The sequence below is a fragment of the Marmota flaviventris genome, chromosome 2 (genome assembly GCF_047511675.1).
Source record: "Marmota flaviventris isolate mMarFla1 chromosome 2, mMarFla1.hap1, whole genome shotgun sequence".
Lineage (NCBI taxonomy): Eukaryota > Metazoa > Chordata > Mammalia > Rodentia > Sciuridae > Marmota > Marmota flaviventris.
Window position 1 is genome coordinate 88,715,014 of NC_092499.1, and position 17,942 is coordinate 88,732,955.

Here is a 17,942-nt window from a genome sequence, read left to right on the forward strand (position 1 = left end):
AAAACAATTAACATGGCAGGTTAGAAATGTATTCAAACCAAACAGTAAGGGTTTTAAGCAGCAATGTACAGAAATGCTTTTTCTCAGAGTTAACATCTCAGAGATTAAAGAAATAAGTAAACAACCATAGTGCTTCAAGCTGCCCCATCCTGGAATTATTATTTTTTACAGTCTTCTTTCTTAGTTGAAATTCAAAGTCATCATTCTACTATTTGGACATACAGTGTGTTTATTAAATTAGGAACTAGTCATCCTTTTGATGACTATTAGCTTTCTACCTTAAAATATTTCCATATCTTATCATCCTAAATCCTTATTTCATGAAGGTGCTTTATTTCCCCTTCATTTTATCATAAGAGTTAAAACAGAATTAATATTCCAATTTCATTAAAATTTGTATTTTATATTCCTCTAATTCATACAAAAAATATTTTTAAATTATGCATTCCTGGATGCCCAATCTGTCTCTGCTAAGAACAGCCTGGGCTGGGGCCAATCTCAATCTCTCTCAGTCTCGACTTCTTCTTTGAGTACAAAGAGAGAGTAGAGAAAGGTTCTAAGGCAGTTTCAGCTCCAAGACTCTGTGATCCTCCTACTGGCCTCCAGTGACTAGCAAAGACAGAATGAAAAGTTATAGGGAAATATTTATCTTCTCAACCTACTATCTTCTGAATTATTTAACTTCGTCATGAAAGAAGTTTGAAAGCATTGGTTTCCACTCTCTATGTCTTGCTTAGGATTAAACATGTTTTTGAAAATCCTTGGTTCTCATCCATGATCTTAAAAAAAAATACTTAATCTCTTCAGCCTCAAATTCTTACTAAATTCCAGTAATGGTATATGACTAGACTAAGATCTCTAAATTATAAGTGCTCTTACTGTATAAGGTAACTGTTCATTTTGTGAAGAAAGGAATTTTCTGGATTTTAAAAAAACTTGTCATCATCTATTAAAAAAATCATTAAGGAAGATGCACTCCAGAAAATATAATTTTCACTTTCCTTCTGCAATTTTTGCCTGTAGATGAACATTTACTACACTCTCTCATGGGTTTTTTTTTCTCCCCAAAACTATCTAGAGAGCAAGGACTATGTCCTGAACACTTCATGCTCCACTGTAATAGTAAGTATTAAATGTAATAACATTGACTGTTGTGAGTGAACAAATCTTGTCAGTATATTATCAAGATTACCAAGCGCCCCTCCAGAGCCTGGGCAATGGGTGAGAGTGATTTGATGACAATGACTCTGAAACTAACTACAGGTAAACTCACACCAGAATCAGCAAAGAGGAGATGAGGCACAAGATGATGCCTGTGAGTACTCTCAGCAAAGCCATCTCAAGCCTGGCATTCCTTTAAAAGTTTCTAAATAAACATTTAGTGTAAAACTAATGCCTCTACCACAAAACAGGGGGGAATGGTGAGGCAGAAGAAAATTTGGAAAATAACATTGAGAAAAACAGCTGCCAGTCATTAAGGATTTTAATCTAGTCCCCAGTACAGTTTAATAATATGTGCCAAGTGGGTATTCAAAAAATAGTCATGATAACGATAGATGATGATCATCAGTACTTTGGAGGGTATAAGCGGAAGAATTGGGCTTTAATGCCTTCTGTACTGTTTTTAGCTGTCTCTAACTTGCTTCATCTCTCAGGGCTAATGATGCAGCCATCTGCGCCTCTAGTTTCCCCATCTGCAAAACAGAGATCATATCATTTCCTACAGAAAGTTTGTGGGCTGTGCTTTAATATCCTCCAGTGAAACATCATATATAAATAAGAAGCAGGCAATAAGAAGCCAAATGCTACCAAGGGAGAAAACTTTAAGACAGAGTGTTATATGTTAAAATTAATTAGAACTCCTAAATAATAGTCTAATGACTTGAAGTGGTTGGTACAAAGGTACTGATATTGCACTCACTTTAAACAGTCAAGAGTATAAATTATTAACAGATATATAAATTCCAGGTAAATTTGACTTATTAAATTTTGTATATATTTATCCAAGATACTATGTGGGTTCTAAAGTAATTTCTGAAACAAACTAGCATTATTTTTTTAGTTGTCAATGAAACTTTATTTTATTTATTGATTTTTATGTGGTGCTGAGAATTGAACACAGTGCCTCACACTTGCTAGGCAAGTGCTCTGCCACTGAGCCACAACCCCAGCTCCAAACTAGCATTATAACTTAAACTTACTCTAACAAAGTAGTGCTGTCTCAAGAGCACTGTAATAAATACACAAAAGAAGAAATCTTTCTTCTTGAATATCCAGAGGATATGGGAGGGAAGAATAAAATTTAGATTAGCTCATAATTACCTAGTCTATACAGAAAAACCAAAGGAATTACCTGAGTAAATGAACATGATATAAGCATCTCTGCAAAAGCCTTTGGTTACTCTCGCCTTCCAGCCTAAACCGCTTTGTTCCTCAATTCCCTGTAACAATGCACATGGTTTGTTCTCATTTGTTTAGTCTGATAGTGCATTGCAAAATACAGAAGATTTTGAAAGTTAACTTGTATTTTTTATCAAAATAATATGTATATATGGTTTTAAAATATAACCAAAAAACATAACAAAACAAACAAACAAACAAACAAAAAACAGAGAGCTCCAGAGAATAGAATCTGCAATAATTTCAGCTGTCTCTTCTGACATTCACACATCTCCATATTTCTAAATAATATGTATATTCTACTGTCTTTTGAATTATCCATTTTGGACATAATTTGATTGCGTCCTGTCATGGTAAATGAGGATACTGCTCTCTTGTACAAACATCTTTTCTACTTCTCCACCCTCTCAATATCATTGTAATTTTTTTGGTTAAACCAACATCTGGTGTTTATGTTAATATGTTCTCATAAATTTCATTCACCTCTAAGGATCAGTACCTATTGCTGATTATATTTCCTTGTTCATCCTTCACTTCTTCTGAAGTTAATATTGCCTTACTGTTTCCTTTGCTTATTTCTCCGTATATGCATTGCCAATTCTTCCTACACCTCCCAAACACCCCTCTGGGCAACAGTAACCTATGAGTTACTGTTTTCTTGGAGACATCCCTCCTAGAGAATTCTATCTCCTCCTCTCTGGACTGGTTGTTCTGTCTGTCTGCCAGCAGCACATCGTTCTGAAATTTCCTCCTGTGTTTTCATTGTTGTCATTTTTTTGTTGTTGTTGTTCTTGGTTCTGGAGATTGAAGCCAGGGCCTCATACATGTTTAGTACATGCTCTACCACTGGACTACACCCTCAGGCTCTCCTCCAACTCTTATCCTTGAAGTTCCCTTGGCTTATATCCTGAGCTGGCTTACTGTTTCCTGGACTTTGCATCTTCTTCTTTCATGCTTTCACCTTCATTTCTTGAAGCACAACATCTAGTAGTTTTCAGATTATAAAATCAATATATTTGCAGAAGAAATGATAACTTTCACTAGATGTATATCTCTAAAAACGGCTTAAATGTGGACCCTCCACAATTCAAGAGTTGAAACTTAATAGCTAATGTGAGGGTAGGAAAATGTTGGTCCTTTAAGAGGTGATGAAATCATGAGAGCTCTTCCCCTCCTGAATGGAATGAAAGATGCTTCACAAATTCATGGGACTTGCTCTTCTACTTCCCAACAAATGAGGACACAGCATTCCCATCCTCCAGATAATGCAGAAACAGGGCACATCTTAGAGTCAGAGAGTGGCCTTTACCAGACAATAAGACCTGCCAGCACTTTGATCATGGACTTTCATATTCCAGAAATGAGGTATAAATTTCTGTTCTTTATATCTAGTTGGTGGTATTCTGTCACAGCAGTCCAAAAGGACTAAGCTATGTCTCAAATCACACTGCTCCAGCTTGACCTCTGGCTGTGAACACGCTATACAACGGTCATCCTAAAATCTCCTTTTTCCATGACACCCCCTTCTCTCTTTACCACTTTTCTATGTCACGTACCCTGTGTCTAATCTCTGACTTCCTTTTGTTTTAAAGGAGAATATTCTCTGTTGGCTTTTAGGAAATGAGTACATGAGAGTTTTTTGAGACTTATATGTTTGGAAACATCTTTATTTCACATTTGAAATTGGGCTGGATATAGAATTCTAGATTGGGAATAATTTTCCTTCAGAACAATGAAGGCACCATTCTATTATGTTATAGCTGCTAGTGTTGTTGTTAGGTTCAATGCCATTCTGATTCCTCATCCTTAGTACTTGACCTATTTCTTCTCTCTGAAAATTTATTGAATTTTCTCTTGGTCACAGATCTTTTAAAATTTCATGATGAGGGGCTGGGATTGTGGCTCAGCAGTAGAGCGCTCACCTAACACGCACAAGGCCCTGGGTTCGATCCTCAGCACCACATAAAAATAAATAAATAAAATAAAGGTATTGTGTCCAACTACAACTAAAGAATAAATATTTTTTAAAAAATCATGATGATATGTCCTATTTTCACCCATTTTGTTGATATTCAATGGTCCTATTCAATATGAAAATGAGACAGTTTCCTAATTATTCATTGATGGTTTCCTTCTTTCTATTTGTCTCTTCTTTCTACCTAGATTCCTCTCTAAATTACTTATCTATTGTCCTTTTTTTCTCTCTCCCTTTATCTTTTTACAATACTCTCTGGGATATTTCCTTGATTCAAATTCCATTGAGGTTTTTTTGTTTTGTTTTGTTTTGTTTAAATATTTACTTACTTTTTAGTTGTGGTTGGACACAATATCTTTATTTTATTTATTTATTTTTATATGGTGTTGAGGATTGAACCCAGGGCCTCACGTGTGCTAGGCAAGTGCTCTGCCACTGAGCCACAACCCCAGCCCGTTTTGTTTTGTTTTTATGCTATGAAGTAAATCCCAAGGCCTTAGAATATACCCTTTAAGGTATGCAATATCTTTTTTTTAAGAGAGAGAGAGAATTTTTTAATATTTATTTATTTAGTTAGTTAGTTTTCGGCGGACACAACATTTTTGTTTGTATGTGGTGCTGAGGATCCAACCCAGCGCTGCACGCATGCCAGGCGAGCACGCTACCGCTTGAGCCACATCCCCAGCCCAAGGACACTGGTTTTTAAAAAAGTTTTCTCCCTGTGTATTCTGTTTGTCCCCTGGGTATCTTTTTTCCTGTGCTCCTGTTGTAGCATCAGTTTTTTATGCGAGACACTTTCCTCAGACAAATGAGATTCCTTGGCTGTCTACTCATTTTTAATTGGGTTGGAGAAGACATGTTGATTCATAGCTTTACAGTAGGCTGATCTGGTTGGGCTGTATTGGGGAAACGTCTCCTGTTAGCACTTTCAAGTCTTTCTTCTTAGTCTGGCCTGATTCCTCAGAAAAGGCACTTCCAGTCTCCTTGAAAAATAGTAGAATATGGGGTAAAGACTAGGAGGGGCAGAGGCTGGTAAATCTGGAGGGAGAAGTGGTAGCTGACCCAGAAGTGTGGACCAAGACAGCAAATCTAACAAAGCCCTAACTGCCTCTCAACCTCCCCCACCTTATATCCAGTTCCAAAGCTAAAACCTTAGCCAAGCATTACCAGTTGTCAGAAACAAAACAAAACAAAAACAAACCTCTAGCATAAAAAGCAGATTCCTGGACAAACCCACAGAAAAAAATTATCCCTAATATCCCTAATACCAGAAAATATTCAGACCCTTATAAAGGAATAAAGTTCTTGGGAATTTCTTATTACTTTTGTGGGGTAAACTGGGCCCAATATGCTTCTCTCCTATTCCTTATGTCCTTATGAATTTGTGACTTATTTTTTGACCCCTTAGCTGGAGTTTTAGAAGGATTTTAGGAAGGAAAAATTAGATATGTATAACCAATCAGCCTTCCTTTATCAAGAACCATAAATGAGAGCTTGGGCAGTAGCTCAGTGGCAAAGCACTTGCCTAGCATGTGTGAGGCACTAGGGCCAATCCTTATCACCACATAAAAAATAATAATAATAAACAAACAAAATAAAGGCATGCCGTCCATCTACAACTACAAAAAATTTTTTTTACCAAAGAACCATAAATGATTTCCTTGTGACTATTCTTCATTAACTTAATATAAAACAGATAAAGCAAAAAGGGATAGATCTCAGGTAGGAAAACAATGGATTAATCTGAGAAGGTTATTTTATTGAGATTATATCCCTGAACAGGAGCAGCTTTCAAATATGTTCTTTGCAAATAATTAGTTAGTACATATATTTGAGAGTACTTTCAGCAGAAAAATTATAAAATGCTAGCTCAAATTATTGCACACAAGATGAAATTTATTACCTTATATAACTGGAAGTTCAGAGGTAGGGGCATATGATTAAGCAGCCCAGAAACATCATTAAGAACATGTCACCCTGTCTCTACTCTGCTGTCCTTTTTGTCACCACCTTTTCAATGCTGGTTCCTCTCACGGTCATCATGACTCACTGCAGTCTGATCTCAGAAAGAGTAATTAATCAATAGAAGCTTTCTTTCTTGTTTCTTTACTGTAACCCATGCAGATCCTATCACTCTCCAGTCACTTTCAGATATTAAAAGTCCAGTCCAGTTTAAAACTGCAATACAATTCTAGTCTAACACTCTTCCCTCCTCTACCTCAAGTTTAAAAGCTGAGGAACTCACCACAGGATGATGAACATCAACTCCATCTGTATCTCACTGTGCCCTCTTCTGGGTCTCCCTATTGCCTCCATGAAGTTAGAAGGAAGATTGGGGAAGGGAGATATCTTCTCCTTGACAGGCACAGCCATGGTCCTCTCATTTGAATACTGTGGGGCGATCTGTGGAGGACTGACTTGTGGCCCTCTTTGTATACCTGTCAGGTGCCAATTATGGCACTTGTCCGACTACTTTCAACCCCCTCACTATCGTCCCACAACTTCCTTCCAGATTGGCCAGTAACCTCCCCTCAGGCCAAGTTTCTGTGGTTTATACTTGACATTTGAGAAAACCACCCATCCTCATCATGTCACAAGGTGGGTGTGTAAAAGGCCTTCTGTCTTGGATTTATCTCCAATTCCTTTCCCACATCTCAAAATTCATGACGAGCACATCAGCAAGTACACCCCCTAATCAGATTTCCAATTGAGGAAAAGAAGGCCAGCCTTGCATTTTTCACTGAGCAGATGTCTCATGACCTAGATAATGCTGTTTAAATTTCTTCTGTCTTCACTCCACATATAGCCTGGGTATGTGTGGGGACAGGGAGAGGATTGGGGCAGCAACGCTCATTCTGCTGCTTCTTAATTAATCATAAGAATATGAGAACTTTAGCTCCTCTTGTCCTCAGTTTGGGGACTTCAGCTACAACCTCAAGACATTAGTAAAAGTTCTGCTGAGCATTTTGTTTTACAATCTTAAAACAAAATGGCGGGGCTGGGGATGTGGCTCAAGCGGTAGCGTGCTCGCCTGGCATGCATGGGGCCTGGGTTCGATCCTCAGCACCACATACAAACAAAGATGTTGTGTCCGCCAAGAACTAAAAAAATAAATATTAAAAAAAAAATTCTCTCTCTCTCTTTAAAAAAAAATGGGCAGCAGAATTCTAGTTAAATGCTTCCTCATTCATATATAGAAAGAGAAGCTCTCTAATTGCTATAATTCAGACATAAGTTGTCCCCTGAGAAGCTAATGTGTTAAGCAATGCAGGCACGTTCAGAGGTGAAATGATCAGATTATGAAAGCTATAAACTCATCCATAGACTAAGTCATTTGGTGGATGAATAATCTGAATGAATTACTAGGTAGTAATTATAGATAGGTAGGATGTGTGTGGAGGAAATAAGTCTATATAGACTTTAGGGTAGTGTTATATAATACTGTCTACACCAAATTTCCTCCATAAAATCTACCAATGGAAAAAATGCATAGGGAATGAGACTCTTAGTAAGAGAAAGTCAAAACAAACTATTGAAGTCTTCATAAGCATTAAGTTAATATAGAATAACAATAGTCTATAACATCATTAAATTTCAGAGTTGAAATTTCAACTCCCTCTTCAAGGTTTGAATATAAACCATTTGCTTCAGTCCACAAACTAAGTGTGAAAACATAGAATTTAAAATTTTCATTTTATTTTAATTTTCATTTTGAGGCCCTGGGATGATAGAAATAACCTCAGACAGTCAAGATTTCCTTCCTTTTCACTTTTATACCATGGTATTATGGGAGATGATGGTGGAAAGGGCAAATGTCTTCAATGTCATTGCTCAGTGATCCAAGAAGTTTGTCACTAAGAGATTCAGCTTTCTTGTCCACTGGCACTTATAGGTCTGAAGCTTCATCTTTTTTTAAAAAATGACACTCATGAAACCATCTATGAGGCTCTGCCTACGTGGACTCATTACAAGACCCCATATACTAGGGATCCATGACCTGGAGAGCAGGATATATGCAGATTCCCTTTGTAACTGCACAATTTTTTGTGTTGCTGCATCCTGGGGACTTTGTCTGGGAAGCAGTCTTTGGGCCCATTTAACCAGAAAGTGCAAATTTCTGCACTCTCATCACTTTCCTCTGGCCTCTCCCCTCTACTACTCAACCCCAGGGAAGCTTTTTCTATCGGTAGAGATGGCCCCGCTCTCTTCAAACCACCTCAAATATCTGGTTATCCCAACCTTAACATTACTGATTATCTTAACATTACTTATTATTTTAGACCAGATATTACTTTTTTTTTTTGTAATGGGCTGTTTTGAACATTAAAAGGTGTTTAGTAGCATCCCTGGCTTTTAGCCAATAGATGCAAGCAGCATCCTCCAATTCTTGACAGTCATTACCAAAAATAACTCTTAGCTAAACCCAAGAGTCCCCTCTGTTTTCAAAACCTGGGCTTTGATACAAAACAACAAACAAACAAACTAAAACTAAGAAGAAACTCAAAGGCAATTTGCTTTTCTTTGAGGCAATGAATGCCTCGTCCACTTCCATGAAGCCATGCATGTAAATGGGAAGGGCAAGGCGAAAGGCAAAAGATATAGTAAATTAGATATACAGAGAATGCAGTTAACTTTTTTATATGACAGCAGAATGCATTACAATTCATATTACACATATAGAGCACAATTTTTCAACTCTCTGGTCATACACAAAAGTAGAGTCACATCCTTCATGTCTTCTTACATGTACTTAGGGTAATGATGTCCATGGCATTCCACCATCTTTCCTACCCCTGTGCTTCTCCCTTCCCCACCCTCCCCTTTTCCCCTTTGCCCTTTCTAAAATTCATTTAATCCCTTCCCCCCACACACACACAGTATATTATGGATCAGCATCCTTAAATCAGAGAAACCATTTGGCATTGGTTTGGGGGGTTGACTAATTTCACTTAGCATTATATTCTTCAGCTTCATCCATTTACCTGCAAATGCCATGATTTTATTCTCTTTTAATGCTGAATAATAATCCATTGTATACATATGCCACATTTTCTTTATCCATTCATCTACTCAAGGGCATCTAGATTGGTTCCACAGTTTAGCTACTGTGAATTATGCTGCTATAATCATTGATGTGACTGTGTCCCTGTAGAATGCTGTTTTTAAGTCCTTTGGGTATAGACCACAGAGTGGGATAGCTGGGTCAAACGGTGGTTCCATTCCCAGTTTTCCAAGGAAGAATGCAGTTAATATTTTAAAAGCTTTATCCTACAGGTGTTTTCTCATCTCTTGCATTAGAATATATATTCCATGTTCATTCTAGCACCTTATTTGTGTGTATATTACATTTTATGTATGGACTGTAATGAATAAGCATATAGAAACTGAGTAGGAAGGAGAAGTATTTAATCACTAAATTCTGATCAATGCAGCTAAAAAAAAATAATTATTCTTCACATCTAACACACATGTCTGGAACCATGTTTCTCAGTATTGAACTTGCCTTCCAGGTTCAGAATTTACCCTTCCTTTAGTGAATGAGAGCAAGGTTTGGGTGTTTGCAGGAGAAGATGGATCAAAAACCTTTCATTTTATGCCTTTAACTTTTGCAGGAGTCCTTCTGAGGAAATCAGTAAGAACCAGCAATAACTCTACTTGCAGCAAACCTTTCATTAGCTCATATGTGAGGGAGATCTCACCATTGCCCCAGGGGCTGTTTCCTCTCATTTATTCATTCATTTATCATTAATTCATTTAAATTTGGCAATAAGAGGCTCTCAAATTCCCAGAACATGAATATCTGTGGAGATTTCAATAAAACAGTGCTAGAGATAACAGTTTCAGGCCTTTATTCTACTGATGAACCAACTTATCCCCTTCACACAGGAAATTATAAAACACTGGTTGGAACCTGAGGCTAAGAGAAGGAGAGAGAGTTTAGCTTCTGAAACCTCACATATGGAAAATCTAAGATCATTTCAATATTTTAAAAACCTCACACAAAGAGGCTTTTGATGTTGCCCTGGGCATTAGTACTGATTTCAATTCCTGTTTTATTCATATTCCCCTGCTATTTACCATGATTCATTTTTCTTTTGACTATAGGACTCTAATATAGTACACTAGTTGTGACATAAACCTGCTAAATTTTTACCACTATTTGGGGAAAAATAATCACTTTGTTATAGTGTTATTTATGCTGTATGTTAGTACAATAGTAGACTTCAATATGAAAGCATTAACCCTTCCCCTATACTAAAACTCAATTTAAAATAATCTTTCTTCCCTAAGCATCAGATCTGTCAGGCAGCAACTGTGTGTACACTGAGCCTCCTCACCCCAGGTGCAGATCTGCCAAGAACCCAGCATGATCAAGGATAGGGCATTGGCTCTTTTCTCTAGTACAATCAGACTTGTGCTTGAACTCCAGATGTTAATTTGGTGCACCAGGTGATAAACTGTAGTTCCTTTTCTAAGGATAGGCCAGTTTGGGTTTGTATGTCTGTCTGCCCCTGCTCTATGTATACTCTGCTATACTTATATATCATTTCCAAAGTAAATGTGCATTCATATTCAAATATGACTTATAGGTTTTTGGAAAAGTTGAACATTCTTTTAATGTCCTTTTCAAACTAAGAATTGTCTAAAGAAATACTCAGGTTTAGAGTTTCTTTCTTCGGGAATTCAAATAGACCTTGGCATTACATACTGCCCCCAAATTATCATCATGTGTTTTTTTTAATTATTGTTGGAATAAATGATGATGACATCAGATAATATAACTTTCTGAGTAATATTCCAAATAAATTTCCTGATCACTTTTTTTTTTAAGTGAGCTGTATTATTGTGTCACTTGGATTGCACCTGAAAACAGAGCTCCAGAAAGGGCTTTGTGCCGGTATATTCGGAAGGTGATCTCTGAAGGCATGAATGAGGCTAGAGGAAGCAAGACAAGAAAGGAGGAAAAGTCAGTATCAGGATGTGTTATTTAATTACCATGGTGGGCAACAGGGACTCGATTCTGCTTGGTCTCATGAGGATGGGACAGATGTCTCCCATAATTATCTAGCATAAGGGCAGAAAGCAGGGGTACTTATTCACTGGTTCCCATGCCCCACTCTCCATAGCACAGGAGGTAGAGAACGATCCCAGGGAGGAAAACAGAAGCTAGGCCTTGACTACTTCCAGGGGAGTGAGTGGATGGAGCCAGCAGAGAAGTCCACTGCAGACTCAGCCAAAATCAGATTGGAGGCGAAGTATGTGAGTCCATGCAACAGAAACTTCTGACACAATTATTATCCCTCCATTTTACAGAGAGACAACTAGAGTGTGTGGCAGTAACCTCACCTGCCTAAAGTCACAAAGCTGGTAGTGACAGGTGTTGGGAGTCGCCCTGGCTCCATAACTTCCTCATCTCCCAAGAAGAGCCATCCAATGGTGAGCCCTGCTGGCTCACGTGATCCTTACCCACCAATCAGACTAGCCCTGCTGGCTCACATGATCCTTACCCACTGTTGAGAGCCACAGCCGAAGGGGCCCCAGCAAACTTCCAGCTGCCAGCAAACTTCCAGCTGCCAGCTGATGATTGGTTCACAGCGGCCCCAGCAAACTTCTAGCTGCCAACTGATTGGCTCCTCTGCGGTGATGTTCATTGGGCTGTTTCCCCGCCCTTTCAGACCACGGAGCTGCTCATTGGGGGACTTTTTTTGGCTCCACCCACGCGACCCAGCCAATCGGCCTCAAGAGCAGGAGGGGTAGAGGAGGTTGAGAGGCTTGTGGGAAGCCAGTGGTGGCAGTTGGACTCTGAGGGGATTCCTGAAGAGCTGTGTGGTGCGGTATGTGTGTGTTCTAAAAATAAAGTTCGTTTCTTTTGACAAGTGGCTCCTGAATTGTGCCCAGCCAGACTGCGGCAACCCACCAATCAGAAAGCACCCCAGCCAACTGTCAAACCGTTCAACCATTAAACTGTCATAACTGTCAAACCACCCCCAGCTCTATAAATATGCAGAGCTGTTCCTCAATAAACGGGCATTTTCTCCAACAGCGAGCCTTGTTCGTTCTTTCATTGGTGCTGAAACCCGGGAGGGGAAATGCCTCGATGCTCAAGGGCCCCCTCTCTCAAGGCTTGCCGTCCTCTCTTTCGAGCGCTGCTGCTAATCACACAACACTAGCTCTTCAGTAGGTGAGTTCCCCTATCGGGTATCCAACTTCAGATGGGCTATACGCAGGGGCTTTGACCATGATCGTCTGGCAAACCTCTGATGCCCAATCTGGAGGAGAGAATGCACTCCACTACGACCTTCACGGTCACGGTGGACTCTCTGGAACCCGGTTCATGAGCAGGAGGTCCTGAGGGGTGGAAGAACAGGCACTCCACTTTCTCTCTCTCTCTCTCTCTCTCTCTCTCTCAACCACCCTTGTCCCTCTCCTGACCTATGGGGGCCTCTTCTTCCCTCCCTGCAGACTCCCCCTTATTAAATTCTGCACACAAGATTGGCTTTACTATCAATTAGACAATCAAAGTCAATGGCCCCTAGGAGAATCCCTAGATCCCGCAATTCTCAGAGATCTGTTTAACTTCTGCGAGCACTCAAAAAAGTGGAAGGAGATGTTGAGGCTTTTTCTCTTCTTCATTCTCACCCCTATCTATCCGGCAGATGAACCCCCTCCCTACCGACCTCCCCCATCGGATCCGTCCAGCCCCTGACTCGGCCGACACCTTTAGTTTCCCCCAAACTAGGTCCTGCTCCCTAGTCCCACAAACCATGGCCCCCTTAAGAGAGGTTGCTGGACCTGAGGGCATTATCCGGGTACATGTCCCATTCTCTATGAATGACCCCATGCAACTCAAGCAAAGGTTGGGCTCATTCACCACAGATCCCACCACTTACATAAGAGAGTTTCAGTGGGTCCTCCAGGCTCATAGCCTCACTTATATGTTATTGGCTAATACTCTACTTCTTGAGGAACGTACCAGAGTCTGGGAACTTGCCAGAGCCCATGCGGATGAAACTCACCGAGTTAATCCCAATCACCCTCCGGGGCCACTTGCTGCCCCAGAAACTCCCGACTAGGATTATACACAAGCTGGCATACAGAGTAGGGACCGATTCTCCACATGTATTATTGCTGGGCTCAAAAAAGCGGCACATAAGGCCGTCAATTTCCAAAAATTACAAGAGACCCCATCGGAATTTCTGAATCGGCTTATAAAAGCCCTTCAGCAGTAACCTAGATCCCAAAACCCCAGATGGCCGTCATGTCCTTATGACATATTTCCTCTCGCAGAGCTACCCTGACATCCGGGCCAAACTAAAAAGCTCGAACGAGGCCCTGCCACCCCTCAGACTGAGAAATTTCAGTCGCTCACCCAGGCCCTGCAAGGTGCTTCCTTGGGTGGCTGCCCATCACCGAAACACCCCCCCCCCGGGCGCCTGCTTCAAGTGTGGCAAGAAGGGACATTGGGTGAGGGCATGTCCCGTACCATGTACTCCGCGTACCCCATGCCCTAAATGTCAACAATAAGGTCATTGGGACTCTGACTGTCTAGATCTGGTAGGAGGCCTATGGCCAAGGAATCCTCTGACCTTCTGGGCATGGCAATCAATTGACAGAGCCTTGGGTCCTTGTCCCCAGCTGTAACAGGAACCCAGGGTACGGATTCAGGTGGATAGGTGCAAGGTTGACTTTCTCCTTGACACCAGGGCTACCTTCTCAGTCCTGACAGAATTCTGGGGGCAAACAGTGCCATCCACCTCTCCTATTGTCGGGGTAGGAGGAAAGACCATCTATCCAAGAAAGACTCCCCTATTACTCTGTTCCATATACAACTTCCCATTCTCTCTGACATTCCTAGTTATGCCCCAATGTCCAGTTCCTTTGCTCGGCCAAGATATTCTCTCTAAATTCAATACAACAATCAACATACGGGCTCCTGGCATCAGTAAGGCCCCAGAATCGGCCTGTTCATCTTTTCTGGCTCTTCTGGCAGAAAACTGGCCATTCTGCTCCACTTGTGAGGCTGACATGAAATACCATACTAACCTGGTTGACCCGATTATATGGGATACCCACACCCCCTCTACCATTTCCTGCCCACCAGTTAACATTCATCTCAAAGATCCTAACACCTTCCCCAATCAGGCTCAATACCCCCTGTCCACAAAAGCTCTTCTGGGCCTACAACCTATTATTCAGGATCTTCTTAGCAAGGGGTACCTCCATCCTGCTCTTTCCCCTTACAATACTCCCATACTAGCGGTAAAAAAGCCCAACAGGTCCTACCTACGACTCATCAACACCTCCATTAGGCACACACATCCTTTGGTTCCCAACCCATACACCCTGCTGTCTCAGATCCCCCACACTGCCACCCACTTCTCGGTCATAGATTTAAAGGATATCCTTTTGCCTTTAACCTGAAATGTCCTTCCTCTGTGGACAAACCTTGGCCTCTGACCTCCAATCTTTTCACCCCCAGTGCCCCAAATCCACCCTCTTGTAATATGTTGATTATCATCCGGCAAATCTCTTTGCTCACCTGCGGAGAGGAAAGCACCCCACCACAGCCTTTAAGGCTATGGTGGCCCTCAGGGATTCCTTCCTTGGGCAGACTCGAAAGTCCTAGTCCTCTCACCTTTAAGACTCAGCCGCTAGAGAGACACTTACCCTCTCCTTCCTCTCCCCTCTTTCCAGCCCTGGGAGTATCCAACCTCTCCAGGAAGGGTCCCAAAAAGCCTTGGCCAAGGTCTCCCACGGCTCTGGCTCCATCCAGAATGAGAGCTTTGACTGTCAGGATTCGGTGACGACCAATCTCTGCAGCTCATAACTGCCACTTAGGCACTCCTGATTTTTTGGCTCTAGCAGGGATGCCCCTTTTGCCAATAAATCAGTTTCCTCTTTCTCTGAGTCCTCTTTCCTTCTCCTTACATGGGTAATGTGTCCTCTCTGCCGGTCGACTCTCCCCTACAATGCCTCTTGGATCAAATATAGCACCCAGGCCTGGCCCACTTATCCCTTAGACAACCAAAGCAGATGGCCTATTTTTGGGTCCCTGGATCCCTCCATTCTAAGGGATCTCTTCCAGGCTTTCTTCTTGCTCCGATCCAATCCTGCTCTCTGCACCTCTTGCAAACCTCTACAAATTCTTCTAGCCTGTCCAAAGGGCACTCAACAGATGACACAGTTCTCCTACTTAATTTCTTGGCCTTAAAGGGATATCGGGCCTCTCCATAAAAGGCCCAAATAGCATGTATCTAGGGTTCTCTATCTCTCAAGGGAAAAACACCATTACAGTAGACAGAAAACAGCTTATTGTGTCTATACCTACACCAAAGACCAAAGATGACTCTCCTTCTTGGGTTTGGCTGGGTACTTCAGGGCCTGGATTACTTCTGAATTTCTCCCTCCTCACCAGGCCACTATACAATCTAGCCAAGGGCCCCCAAGATGAACCCCTACCCTTAGGGAAGCCCTTTACAAAAAGACCCTTCTCTGGGCACCCGCCCTGCATCTCCCCAACCTCTCCCGACCCTTCACCCTCTATGTACATGAAAAACAGGGACAAAGTCTGGACATTTTGGGTCAAGAATATGGCTCCACATTTGCACTAGTGGCTTACCTATCCATCGACCCCACCATTAGGGGCTGGCCCCCATGCCTCAGAGCCCTAGCAGCAGCCCATGACCTCCAGAAAGAAGCACACAAGCTTACCTTTGGCTCCCTGCTAACCATCTCATCTCCTCACCATCTAAAGGATTTTCTCACTTACAAGGGGCTACAGTCACTTCCTCCTTCCAGGGTTCTATCCCTCCTTGTCTCTCCTTGAAAATCCCTCCATTTCTTTTCAGCCCTGCTCTTCATTAAATCCTGCCTCCCTCCTCCTCCCATCTTCTCCCTCACAAGATCCCATCCACAAATGCCTGGAGGTATTAGAGACAATTTTACCCTGCCCTACCACCATTTCTGAGGGACCCCTGCCCTCTTATACATGAAGGGGTTAAGGTGGTGGGGTATGCTGTCATTTCCCTCTCATCCATCATAGAGGCAAAACCTCTCCCACACAATATCACCAACCAACAAGCTGAACTCATAGCTGCCACAAGGGCATGCGAGCTAGCAGAGGGAAAAACCCTCTCCCTATATACAGATCTCCCATGCAGCCATTTGGAAGAAAGGGGGCTATTGACCACCAAAGGGATGGCAGTCATTAATTCCACACTTATTTCTGGCCTACTACGAGCCTCCAGGCTGCCTTCCCAGCTGGGAATAATCCATTGCAAGGCCCACCAAACTGACTCCTCCCTTACTACTATGGGTTATTCCAAGGCCGATCAAGTGGCTCAATCAGCCGCCCGCCCTACAGAGCTTTACCTCCTCTCTGCTACTCTTCGTTACCACCGAGGATCGGCCCAAAGATCCCCAACAATTCTTCCAGTTTCTTCACTCTCTATTCCATTCTAGTCCACAGAGTCTCACTACTTTCCTTCACTCCTTTTTCACCCTTTCCCCACGTGATAAGACCCTCCTACAACAGATCACTTCCGCTTGTCAGATCTGCCAGAGAACCTATACCAATACTCCATTAAAACCTAAACCTTTCCCTTCTCATCAGGCCCGTGGTCATACCCCGGCTGTAGACTGGCAGATTGATTTCATCAACATGCCCCGAGTAAAAAACATAAATATCTTCTTGTATAGGTAGATACTTTTTTGGGATGGGTTGAAACCTTTCCCACTTCTAACAAGCGGGCCTCTACGGTAGTTGATCTGTTGCTTACTCACATAATCCCCCGTTTCAGGATGCCCACTTCTATCCAATCAGACAATGGCCCAGAATTCATCTCGCAGGTAACTCAGGGACTGGCTCACACGCTATCACTCCCTTGGCATTTCCATTGCCCTTACCGCCCCCAGGCTTCTGGAAAGATTGAAAGGACCAATCGGTCCCTTAGACCCTCACCAAGCTCACCATGGAATTAAGCCTGGACTGGGTAAAGGTGCTCCCCTTGGCTTTATTGTGCATTAGGGCCTTACCAAAGAAGCCTTCTAATCTCTCACCTTTCAAAGTCATTTATGGCCGTCCCCTCATTCCTCCCAGATTGCCTACAGAACCCCTAACTATCTCCGAAACCTATGCCCTGCCCTTCCTCTTCCATTTACAATCTGAACTCTGGCACTATCAAGACTGGCTCCTTCCTGACCCCAGTCTCTTTCAAAACCCTACCTCCTTAACACCTGGTCAACTTGTTTACTATTGCCCACAGGGGAAAAAGTCCCCTCTAAAAACAAAATGGGAGGGTCCTGCTCAGGTGATTATGTGCACTCCCTTGGTGGCCAAACTCAAGCTGTCTAATAACCAACTTACCCCATGGATTCATATTTCCAGGCTTAAGCCCGGCACTCCTACACCTTCATCAGAAGAGCCAACGATCGTCACCTGTCATTAAGTACTCTTGTCAATGCTCCCCCTCATTTCTGGCCCCTCTTGGGTCCTCTCTTTGTCCTGTATCTGAAGATTCAAGGCAAGTGACCCTAAGGGCCCCCTGCAGCCAGAACCCCCCCCTAC